The 10,527-nt window shown below is 40.0% G+C and overlaps 1 long non-coding RNA gene across 1 annotated transcript; it reads left to right on the top strand.

Moving 5' to 3' along the window:
* Positions 1-2,162: 2,162 nt before the first annotated feature.
* Positions 2,163-9,130, top strand: LOC110076420 (uncharacterized). The gene is made up of 2 exons (XR_002300101.3): positions 2,163-2,240; positions 3,770-9,130. It is a non-coding gene; the product is annotated as an uncharacterized LOC110076420 (long non-coding RNA).
* Positions 9,131-10,527: the final 1,397 nt, after the last annotated feature.

Below are 10,527 nucleotides of genomic sequence, written 5' to 3'. Positions count from 1 at the left end.
AAAACTTAGTTACTAAAATATCCAGCTAGCTGTAATTTGTTTCTTTTCTTCTCCCTCAAAAGCCAGCACTCAACTACATTTTTGTTGTTGTTGTTTTTTAGTCGTTAAGTCCTGTCCGACTCTTCGTGACCCCATGAGCATGTCATGCCCTCCTGTCTTCTTAACTTCTGTAACTACATTATAGTTTCATTTTTAAAGAGAGATAATTTGATTACTTCCATAACATAACTTTAAAAGGACAGTTACTTTTATAGTTATAGCAGGGATGTTGGCAAGTCTTTAGATTCGTGTCCCAAGTCCAAGTCTGAGTCTTTGGTACCAAGTCCCGACTCCCAAGTCTGATTCCCTATTCAAAACAAGTCTTTTTCCCCAGAAAAAAAGAGAGAGGGGTGGCTGTCGCAAGCTGAGTCCAAGTCATTGGAAAAAAACTGAACTGAGTCACTGGTGCGACTTAAGTCCAACTTGACAAGTGAGTTCCACCACTCGAGTCCCCTAGAACTCTAAATTATAGAGGTGTCATCTCGCAGAATGGTGGAGGGACGAAGAATATATATGTTGCCTTGTGCTCTGTTGTGGGTGCTGAGGTGTCAACAAGTTGGACAGGAGGGCAATGTGTTTTATACTGCAGGCCAGTGATTTGTACCATTCACATGTTTTACTAGAAAGTAACTCAAAGGGTTATTTTTGTTACTTTTGAGAAATGGGGAAGTAAACTGTTGTTTTCTAAAAACTAAAATGGTAATCGTAATAATTTTTCAGGGACTTGGAACAATAACTAATTCCTTTTTTAAAAAAACAAACACCAATTTGTGTTGTATTTTAACCTTTCTACATGTTCAAAAGCAGGATTTTGGAATATTTGTTGAGTCAGCTTTGCCTTTGGACCTTGCTTTTGATCCCTCTTTCCATAGCTGCTATGGGATTCATGAGGAGAGGTACGAAGCCACAGAAAAACATCGTAGTGAAAGGCAATTCCATTTTGTCTCAAGGATGCCAGCACTAATTGAATCTGAAAGCAACAACTATATTTCCCCTCCATAAGTGGCTACTAGGTGGAACAATTATGAAATATGACCTCTTCCTAGAGGATTGGAGGGGAATGTCTCCAGCTGTCATCTCTGCATTGAAAAATGGTTCAGTGACTTTAGCCAGTAGTTTTATAATCGTTATTCCACGGCAGCTTGGCACAACCTGAGAAATGCTAGAGTTTGCAACTTCAAGGTAAGAGGCACGTTCACCACAGAGGTTGAAATCAGAATACATGTCATGAGTCAGTGGACGGGACTGTCATTAATTTTGTAAATTTTTATTGCAAGTAATTAACATAATATGCATCTCATTGTTATGATGATGCACAGATGTCACACTGCAGCTGGCAAATAGATTGCACTTTAATCTGGGCTGTTCTAGCTCAGACTTTGTTACCTTCAAATGCAAAAAAAACCCGAAGGCATTAGCCTCTCATAGGAGTTTATTTATTTATTTATTTATTTATTTATTTATTTATTTATTTATTTATTTATTTATTTATTTGATTTTTATCCCGCCTATCTGGACCAATGGTTGTGGGGAATGAGAAATCATTTCATGTGGCTTTATAAAACAAAGAGCCTAAACTTGCCAATATATTCCTTATCATGTTTAGTCATAGAAAGCTTGTTTAAAATGAAACATGGGGTTCCCAGAGACATAAGTAACACTTACAGGAAGCTCTGCACAAACTTTAACTAATTACTATCTGTGATTTCTGGAGCTTGCTTGCCTTTTTTCTCAGTGAAATAATCTGAGGTTGTTTTAATAAATGCCTGGCTGATCCTATAGACCCTTCTGCAAAGCTGAGATGTTCCACTCATTAGGACTTCTTAGGGCATGGCAGGGTTGTTTGCTATATTTTCTTTGCTGTAAATTTGTTTGCTTTTAAAAGTGAAGATGATGCCAGTAAAATTCGGGGGAAAACTCCTTACACATGGCTAGCCACAGTTGCCTTTGGATATAATCCTGCACTCTGAAGAATCAGCAAGCAAAGCACAAGATACTGTCTGTAACGCCCTTGTATAAATCTCCCTCATGAGTTTTTTTTTACCTTATTTACCACTTTCTGTCAAGTTGCAATTACTCAGCTCAGACATCCACATCCAGGTAAGGCCTTTTGATGGTTTATCTTTCAGTGCCCCATTGCAATTTATCTGGAATCTGTCTTGCCTCATCTACTGAAGCCAAGCAATGGAGATTCAAGACAGGTAAAAGAAACACACAACACGTATTTCTGGAAATTTGTCATCAGACATGTAGTGGTAGCGCCCAGTTTGGACATCTTTAAAGGGTGGGATGATGAGATAAATGGATGGAACATGGGACTATCTGTGGCTACCGCTATTTTTGGTTATCTGTCACCCCGGGTTTCAGAGGCCTAACATACATGCTGACCCCTGAGTACCAGTTACTGGGAAATACAAGCAAGAATATGTTACAGTATGCTGATGACACACAGCTCTACATCTCCTTTACACCAACTCCAGCGCTGCCTGGACACTGTACTGGAATGGATGCAGTCAAATGGATTGAGGCTGAACCCGGACAAGACGGAGGTCTTGAGGGTGGGCGGCCATTCCGTCAGCGGCATAGGTGACTCCCTCTCCTTTGGAGGGACGACCCTTGCCGCAAAGAGTAAGGTCCGCAGCTTGGGAATACATCTGGACCCGGCGCTTACCATGGAAACCCAAGTGGCGTCCATGGTCCGCTCTGCCTATTTTCATCTATGGTGGATTGCCCAGCTGTGACCATATCTTGATCGGGGGGCCCTCACTACTCTAGTCCATGCGCTCGTAATCTCGAGATTAGACCATTGTAATGCACTCTATGTGGGGCTGCCTTTGAGGCTGACGCAGAAACTTCAGATGGTCCAGAATGCAGCAGCCAGGCTCCTTAGTGGGGTGAGAAAAGACCAGCATATCTCCCCCACCCTGGCTGCTTTGCACTGGTTGCCCATCCGTTTCCGTGTTGACTTCAAAGTGCTAATGATCACTTATAAAGTCCTAAACGGTTTGGGACCTCAATATTTGGCAGATCGTCTTCTCCCACCCAGATCTACCCGGATCACCCGATATAGCCAGCAGGGGCGACTGAGGGGTCTGACGCCGAGAGAGGCCCGGAAGGTAAAAACAAGAAACCGGGCCTTCTCGGCGGTGGCTCCTCGGCTGTGGAATGCCCTCCCAACAGAAATTTGGCTGGCACCCTCGCTGGGTGTTTTTAAAAGTCAGTTAAAAACTTGGTTATTCAAGAAGGCCTTCCCTCCAGTCAATTAAGTCTCTCTCTCTCTCTCTCTCTTTCTCTTTCTTTTTTTTTTTTTTCTATTTCATTTTGGTAATCCTCTCTTTAAATTAATTGTTTTAAATTGGAATTTGTAATTTTATGATTTTATATATTTTTATACTGTTTTATTTTATTTTGTAAGCCGCCCCTAGTAGACATGGTCTAGAGCAGTGGTTCTTTACCTTTGTTACTCGGATGTTTTTGAACTGCAACTCCCAGAAACCCCAGCCAGCACAGTTGGTGGTGAAGGCTTCTGGGAGTTGCAGTCCAAAACCCCTGAGTAACCCAAGGTTAAGAACCAGTGGTCTAGAGGGGCGGGGTAAAAAGCAAATAAATAAATAAATAAATAAATAAATAAATAAATAAATAAATAAATAAATAAATAAATAAATAAATAAATAAATAAATAAATAAATAAAATTTTTATTGCATTTCTGTCCTGCTTATGACTTTTCAGAGGAATCTGGTTGGGTGTTGTGGGAACAGGAGTTTAGAACCAGCCTTTGGTAAGACCCAGAATGACTGTTTGTTGTCCTTCCACAAGCAGGCGAAGACCTTTCCCTTCAGGTAAGATTTATTGGCTGTCTGAGAAGGGTTTTTAAAGGGATGTTGTGCCTTACTGCTTTGAGTGTGTTTTTGGTGTTGCTTTTGTTTACTGACTTTTGGCGCGGTATTTGTTTGATCCTTTTTAGTATTTGTATACTTACTTTTTTAAGCTTTAAATATTGTCTTTTAATGATGAAAGATACTTTAGGTCCTTCTTAAGGAGAATGGAAGGTGGGGCAAAAATCTTTTAAATAATAATATATAAAGCCATTGTGGGATGACTTTACCTGGATAACTCTACCAGCATAGTTGGTTTTCAGTTATTGAAGATTTCTTTCATCTTCCCAATGGATGAAAAGAATTGCAGAGGACCTTTGGGATTTTCAAGGCAGGGGAATTTGAAATGTTTATTTGTGAAAAATCACTGGATTTCAGCCAGTAATTATGTATAACGTGGACTAGTAATTATGTACACTAGCACCATATTTGCTAACGTAAATCAGCAGGTCCAAATCGAAAGTCTTCACTTTTTTTGTGAGACTCTTGTCTGCCATGTTGTCCTGTTTGCTGATTGCAAACTCTCCTTTCAGTGGTTACTATCAAAAGTAAGATAGTACGTTTGCTTGCTCCGGTAAGAGCTTGAAGGGGAGTTTGAGGGTGGCCTGTGCTAGATGTGCATAACCTATTGAGGTTCAAAGATCATAAAGAGAAGCAGCATGACAAGCAAATGCTGAGAAGGCAGCTGAGAATGAGGCATCAGAATATGGACACTCAGAACTGCCTTCACCCTCTGCTTTCTGAGCTACTTTTTAAAAACGGTGTTGTAAAGCATCATATATTTTTTTTCATTCTCAAAATGAGGTATTAATGCCAGATAGTTAAAAGAAATGAATTTTCTAATTCATGGTATAATCCATAGTATTGCAGAAATACAATATAGGTGCAAGAGCCATTAAAACTATGATCCTTGACCATAAGCAGTTTATAACTAGAATGATTCCAAATTTTAAAAGTAGGGAAACATTTATTAGGCTGTGGTTCACTTTCTACCTTTATGCACTTACATAAATTCGCACACATACACATACACATATACTGTTTTTTGTTCTACTGGAGTCTGGGGTGTTGCATTTGCAATATTGTTTCTTGGCTTCCTTTCTGTATTTAAATCCAGGGTTGATTATTTTTTGAAATGGCTACTTATTAATACATGTATGTTATACATATGCTTGGCTGTTCCAATGATAAAAATTCAATTCACAATTCAGTGCCCTCCCCCCCAGAAAATGTGTGCCCAGAAACAGGAACTTATGAACACAGGAGACTTTACACACTGATGGAATAGAGAAGAAAGAGAAAGAAACAAACTCAGACCTCCTTAGGGACAGCCAAGACAAGGACATCAGAGATTGAAGCAGACAGCAAATTAGTGTAAGAGCTTTCTAAGGTCAGTTCAAACACTAATGCCTGCCCATGGGAGCACCACCAAAAGCATTTCCCTATGGTACACTGGTTCCCAAACTTGGATCTCCAGATGCCACTTGACTATGAAAATCCCTCAGTGCTCACCACATTGGCTGGGACATCTGGGAACTGAAGTCCAACAACATCTGTCCAGCAACATCTGGGAACCCATTCTGTACGAGAAAAAAACATATCAAAGATTTTTTTAAAAATATCTTTGTGGTGAAAACGAGTAAACAAAAATATTTGGGGCAGTGTTTAGAGAAGATAGGGCACATGTGTCAAACTCAAGGCCCGCGGGCCGAATCCAGCCCGCCAGGCCGTTTCATGTGGCCCTCACAGTGTTGCCTGCTACTATGCAGTATACAATATGCAGACACTTACTTGGTCACCCATAATGCTCCGCAAGGATGCTGAGAATCTGCCCAGTGGGATTTCTAAGCAGCAAAGAGCCAGAAAGTGCAGCCGCCTGGGCGGCTTGCAGCGCCTTGGGAAATGTAGTCCTTACTATTGCCCACTCCTGTTCTTACCTTTATACAGTCTTACAGGTACAACCGGCCCTTTGAGGGCAACCATAATGCTTATGTGGCCCAGGATGAAATTGAATTTGACACCTCTGAGATAGGGGCTAAAATTGCCCTCAACTCCCGTATGATTAGAAATATCTTTTTTTATGGTCATGGAGGAAAAACTAGCCCAGACCAAATGCTCTACAAACTCACAGATTGTTAATAGGCAGTTTAATTTTGAACAGTCTTGACTATGAACCATGTTCCTTCCTTCCCTGAATCCTTGTGCAACCATCATTTATGTCCCCTGAAACATGTGTATAGGAACTATATATTTGCATCCTAAACTCATTATGAGTTACATGCAGTGCATTGAAATAAAGAAGCCTGCCATAGGATGTGTATATTGAGCATTAACCACCATTTGAATGATTCAGTGAAGGCATGGTTGGTATGTGAATTCACGCAGATTACCAGCCAGCTTTGAATTACCATGTAGCTAACTCTGTTTTCATTTCTTTGTTCCAGTAGTTAATCGCCTGTTATGTAATTTTCTGTCTTATTCACATCCAGTTCATTTTTAGTAGCTGGATACAAGTTGAGAAGATGATAAATCTCTTACATGATTGTTCCATCTATGATTGAAATTATCTCCACAATATACTTTTCCAGTTTATTATAATGTACAAGGAAGTTTAGAAGCCTAATCCTTTGCTCAGAAAAAAAAATATTAACATTTTAATTAGAGAAGCTGCTCTGTATTTAGCATCATCAACAGGATTTTCACATCAATTAGTCATGGAAATTAAGCACATGTTTACATTCCGATGTCCAATTATAAAACAAGGCACACTGGAAGGTGAGAAAAGTTGTATGCTAGACCTAGAACAAACCCCTTTCACAACTTAAGCGAATGAATGGTCAGTGTATATGATTAAAAGAATTACTGTAATATGCTTTAACATAAGCATATCAGTTTACTTTGTGTTCAAAGAGGGGAAACAGTATAACCAAGGGACTTCTCATTTTGTTAGGCACCTTAATATAGAATCCTTCAGATAAGGTGCAGGGATACAAATACAGTGGTGCCTCACTTAACGATTTTAATTGGTTCCAAAAAAAATCGCTATGTGAAAACATCGTTAAGCGAAACACCATTTCCCATAGAGATGCACTGAGAACCGGATAATCCGTTCCAATTGGAACGGATTACTGTCTTTAAGCGAAAATCCCCATAGGAAAAAATGTTAAGTGAAACCCATTGAAATGCATTGAAGCCTATTTCGGGGGGGGGGGGGGGGAATTCACAAAAAATTCAAAAAGACTCAGAACAAAGCCAAATTAAGTTAACGAAGGTTTTATTAGGTGCACTAACGATTCCAAGCATTTTAAACATTTTTTAAACATTTTAGAATATTTTAAAAATAGCAAAAACGGGGCTGTAAAAAAAATGTTAAGCGAAACAAGGGGACCTAAAACTGTCATCGTTAAGTGAAGCATGGTCCCGAAATCGGTAAGTGAAAATCGCCCATAGAGAAAATTGTTAAGTGAAGCGCAAGATCGCTCCGAAAAAGCCGTCGTTAAGTGAATTTTTCGTTGTACGAAGCAATTGTTAAGCGAGGCACCACTGTACTTGCAAAGTACCATGTGTTGTACTATCATGAGATCCAGAACCCAAAGAGATGCCCTGCTCGAAAGACAAGCAATTTACTATGGTCGTAGTCTGCAGGTGTGGCCAGGAGTTGGGCGCTACATGCTACTGTCTTCTCTCTAGTGGCAGTATGTGGTGTCCCAAGGGCCACTGTGGCTGCTACTGGCCCCCATACACCCCTTCCTTCCTCAGCCAGCCAATCTAAGAGCTTCTAAAAGGGCACTCTCCTCTCTGGTTCACTCCTGGAACATGAAAGAGCTCCTTTCTTCAAGGAGGCAGCCAGTCTGTTTTCTCATCCACCTTCTTTTTGTGCACATGGTAACTAGCAGTGTGCCTGCTGGGACAGAATATGGTTTAAGAGGTGCCATGAATGTGCTGCATGTTGGATGGAGCAATCTTTTGTGTCAGTTTGTGATTTTTTTTACTTTCTTCGGTCACATGTGACAGTGTAGAGAGAAAGGCTAGTTTCTCCTATCTAAATATGTTCCTGACAACCAGGTAAGTAACGTCTGATTAGGGCCATTGCCTTGATCTTTGGGTGTTAAGCTTTGGAAGGCTTGTGGTGCAGATTTCATCTCCTTCAAAGGAGCTTTGCTTTGATTCAGGCATCCGTCACATCTCTCTGGATCAAGCAATTCAGGATTCAACCAAATCTGAAGCACATTGCTATTTTTTATGGCCGTTCAACAAACAGAACACCTTGCCTTACACTCCCATTACAGGTGGTGAAGGACAAACCTGAATTGTTCTGAGGAGACAATTCTCTTTTCCTGTATGCATACATTTTCAAATGGGAGGCCTCCACTGAGTATCAGTATAACGTGAGAACTTTTGTCCCATAGGCATGTACTTTGCAGAGGACTTCCTCAGTTACTCTTAACTTTTCAGCTTTCCAAATAAACTGCAGACAGGGCTTAACTTCATGCCCTCATAAACCATCTTTCTTCTTCCCCCCTCCACTATTTTTTAAAAAAAAGTATGCATGAAGGCATGCTATGCATAACTCAAAAGCTTGCATAGCACTTTGCAAATGTAGTTTGTTCCTTAAAAAGAAATTGTTTTAATATCCTTGTCTGGATTTTTTTTTAAAATGGATTGGCATTTGCATGCTAGGATTAAGTTTATAGAGATTTGGAAATTTTAACATATGTTATATTTTAGTTGCTTAATGGGATTTATATTTAATTTGAACAGGATATTTTATATTTGCTTTCTAATATGTTGTTGCCCACCCAGAACTTTGGAGTTGGAGTGGGATATAAAGTCCAAAAGTGAAAAAAAAAAGTGTGTTTTTGCAACTAGGTTGTTTTGGAACTGGAATTTATATTTTCTAGTAATTCCTCCTACCTTTCCTATGAATGTTCTGGCTTGTGCCGGATCTCTGCAATATTAATTCCAAAAGCCAGTTTCATGTCATTGATTTAACAGTCTCTGACAGGAAACATGATTTTTTTCGAATGAAATCGTTACTCATAAACTATCCAACAAGGTCAGTGCCTGTGCATGTAAATGATGGCATGAAGAATACAGGTGTTAATGAACACATTCTAATATTGTTTCCTGGTTTTGCAGATGTTGTACATTTAGACACATGTGGTTCTTCTGTGCCTACAATCGTTCTTTTGGAAATAAAACAAAATGGGAAGTATTGTGGGCCTTTTATTTCACTGTCAGCTTTAATAAAGATAAAATTATTCTCCTAAGAGAGCGAAATATCCATGAAGATTCTTTTTTCTATAAAAACTGTGGAGGGTTTTTTTTGGGGGGGTGGTGGTATCACTCTGAATATCATGCTGGAATCACGTAAGTGAGTAAATACATTTTTAAAATTATATGAGATTTTTTTCTGCATATCTTCTTAGCTCATTTATTTTGGTTCCTGTCGGTGATGTCATTGAGCCCAGCTGGTGCATTTGTGCAAATGATTTCTCCTTACTCATGTTTCACCAAGCCATTCGGGCCCTAATGGAATTACTTGCTCTTTGAAACTGGAGGAGTCCTGCCTCCACCACCTTCCTTCTGATTCACCTCTGCTATCAGCTGTAAAATAAAGCTGTCTGCCCTAGAAGTGGCAGCAAATATATTAAAGCAAATAATGTTAAGAGCATTTGTTTAATGTGGGATGATTCCAGCTTTCCCCATCACTTCTTTGCTTCTACCATATTCGACCTGAACCTCTCTTCACACTTTCTTTTGAAAGCTGGAAAAAGGCTGTGGTTCCACCAGCAAAATGCTTCTGAGTTACTCCTTGTGAATGTCAAGCCCCTTTTTGTTGTTGTTCATATGATTCACGGCCATTATCAGTTCTTATTTTTCCCTGTCCATGCTATAGCTGCATCAAATCCAGCCCGCTGGGAGACTACTGCAGTGGTGCCCCACATAACGAGTGCTTCGTTTAATGACGAATCCACACAGTGATTGAGTTTTTGCGATCGCAAAAGCGATTGCATAACGATGTTTTAAATGGGAAAACATTGCTTTGCGATGATCGGTAAGCTGTTTCGCTTACCGATTATCACATAACGATGTTTTTCCAACAGCTGATCGGTGGTTCCAAAATGGCTGCTGGGTAAAGAAAATGGCTGCCCACTGTGTTTTCATGCCCTTTCCTTGCTTAGCGGGCAGCGAAAATGGCGGCCGCATGGAGGATTTCCGCATAACGGTGAGTTTTTTGCCCATAGGAACGCATTAAATGTGTTTTAATGTGTTCCTATGGGCTTTTTTGCCCCACATAGCAACGAATCCACATAGTGATGATTTTATCTGAACGGATTATTGTCGCTATGCGGGTCACCACTTCTATATTTCTTCTGAGTTTCATTGTGTAATTCAACTAACTGAATATGCTCTAGCCCTAAATTCCAGGCAGACAAGTAGCTAGCCAATTGTGCCCAGAACAGAATATTTCTTTCCCTCTCCTCCAACTTTTGTCCCCATCACCCCTCTTACATCACACACACACACACACACACACACACACACACACACACACACACACACAAGCTACTTAGACTACATTCTCTGAGTATTGACCATGCTCAGTTC

This window comes from Pogona vitticeps, chromosome 2, assembly GCF_051106095.1.
Source record: "Pogona vitticeps strain Pit_001003342236 chromosome 2, PviZW2.1, whole genome shotgun sequence".
NCBI lineage: Eukaryota > Metazoa > Chordata > Lepidosauria > Squamata > Agamidae > Pogona > Pogona vitticeps.
The sequence above is the reverse complement of the archived record's forward strand: the minus strand, read 5'-3'. Positions and strand labels throughout refer to the sequence as shown.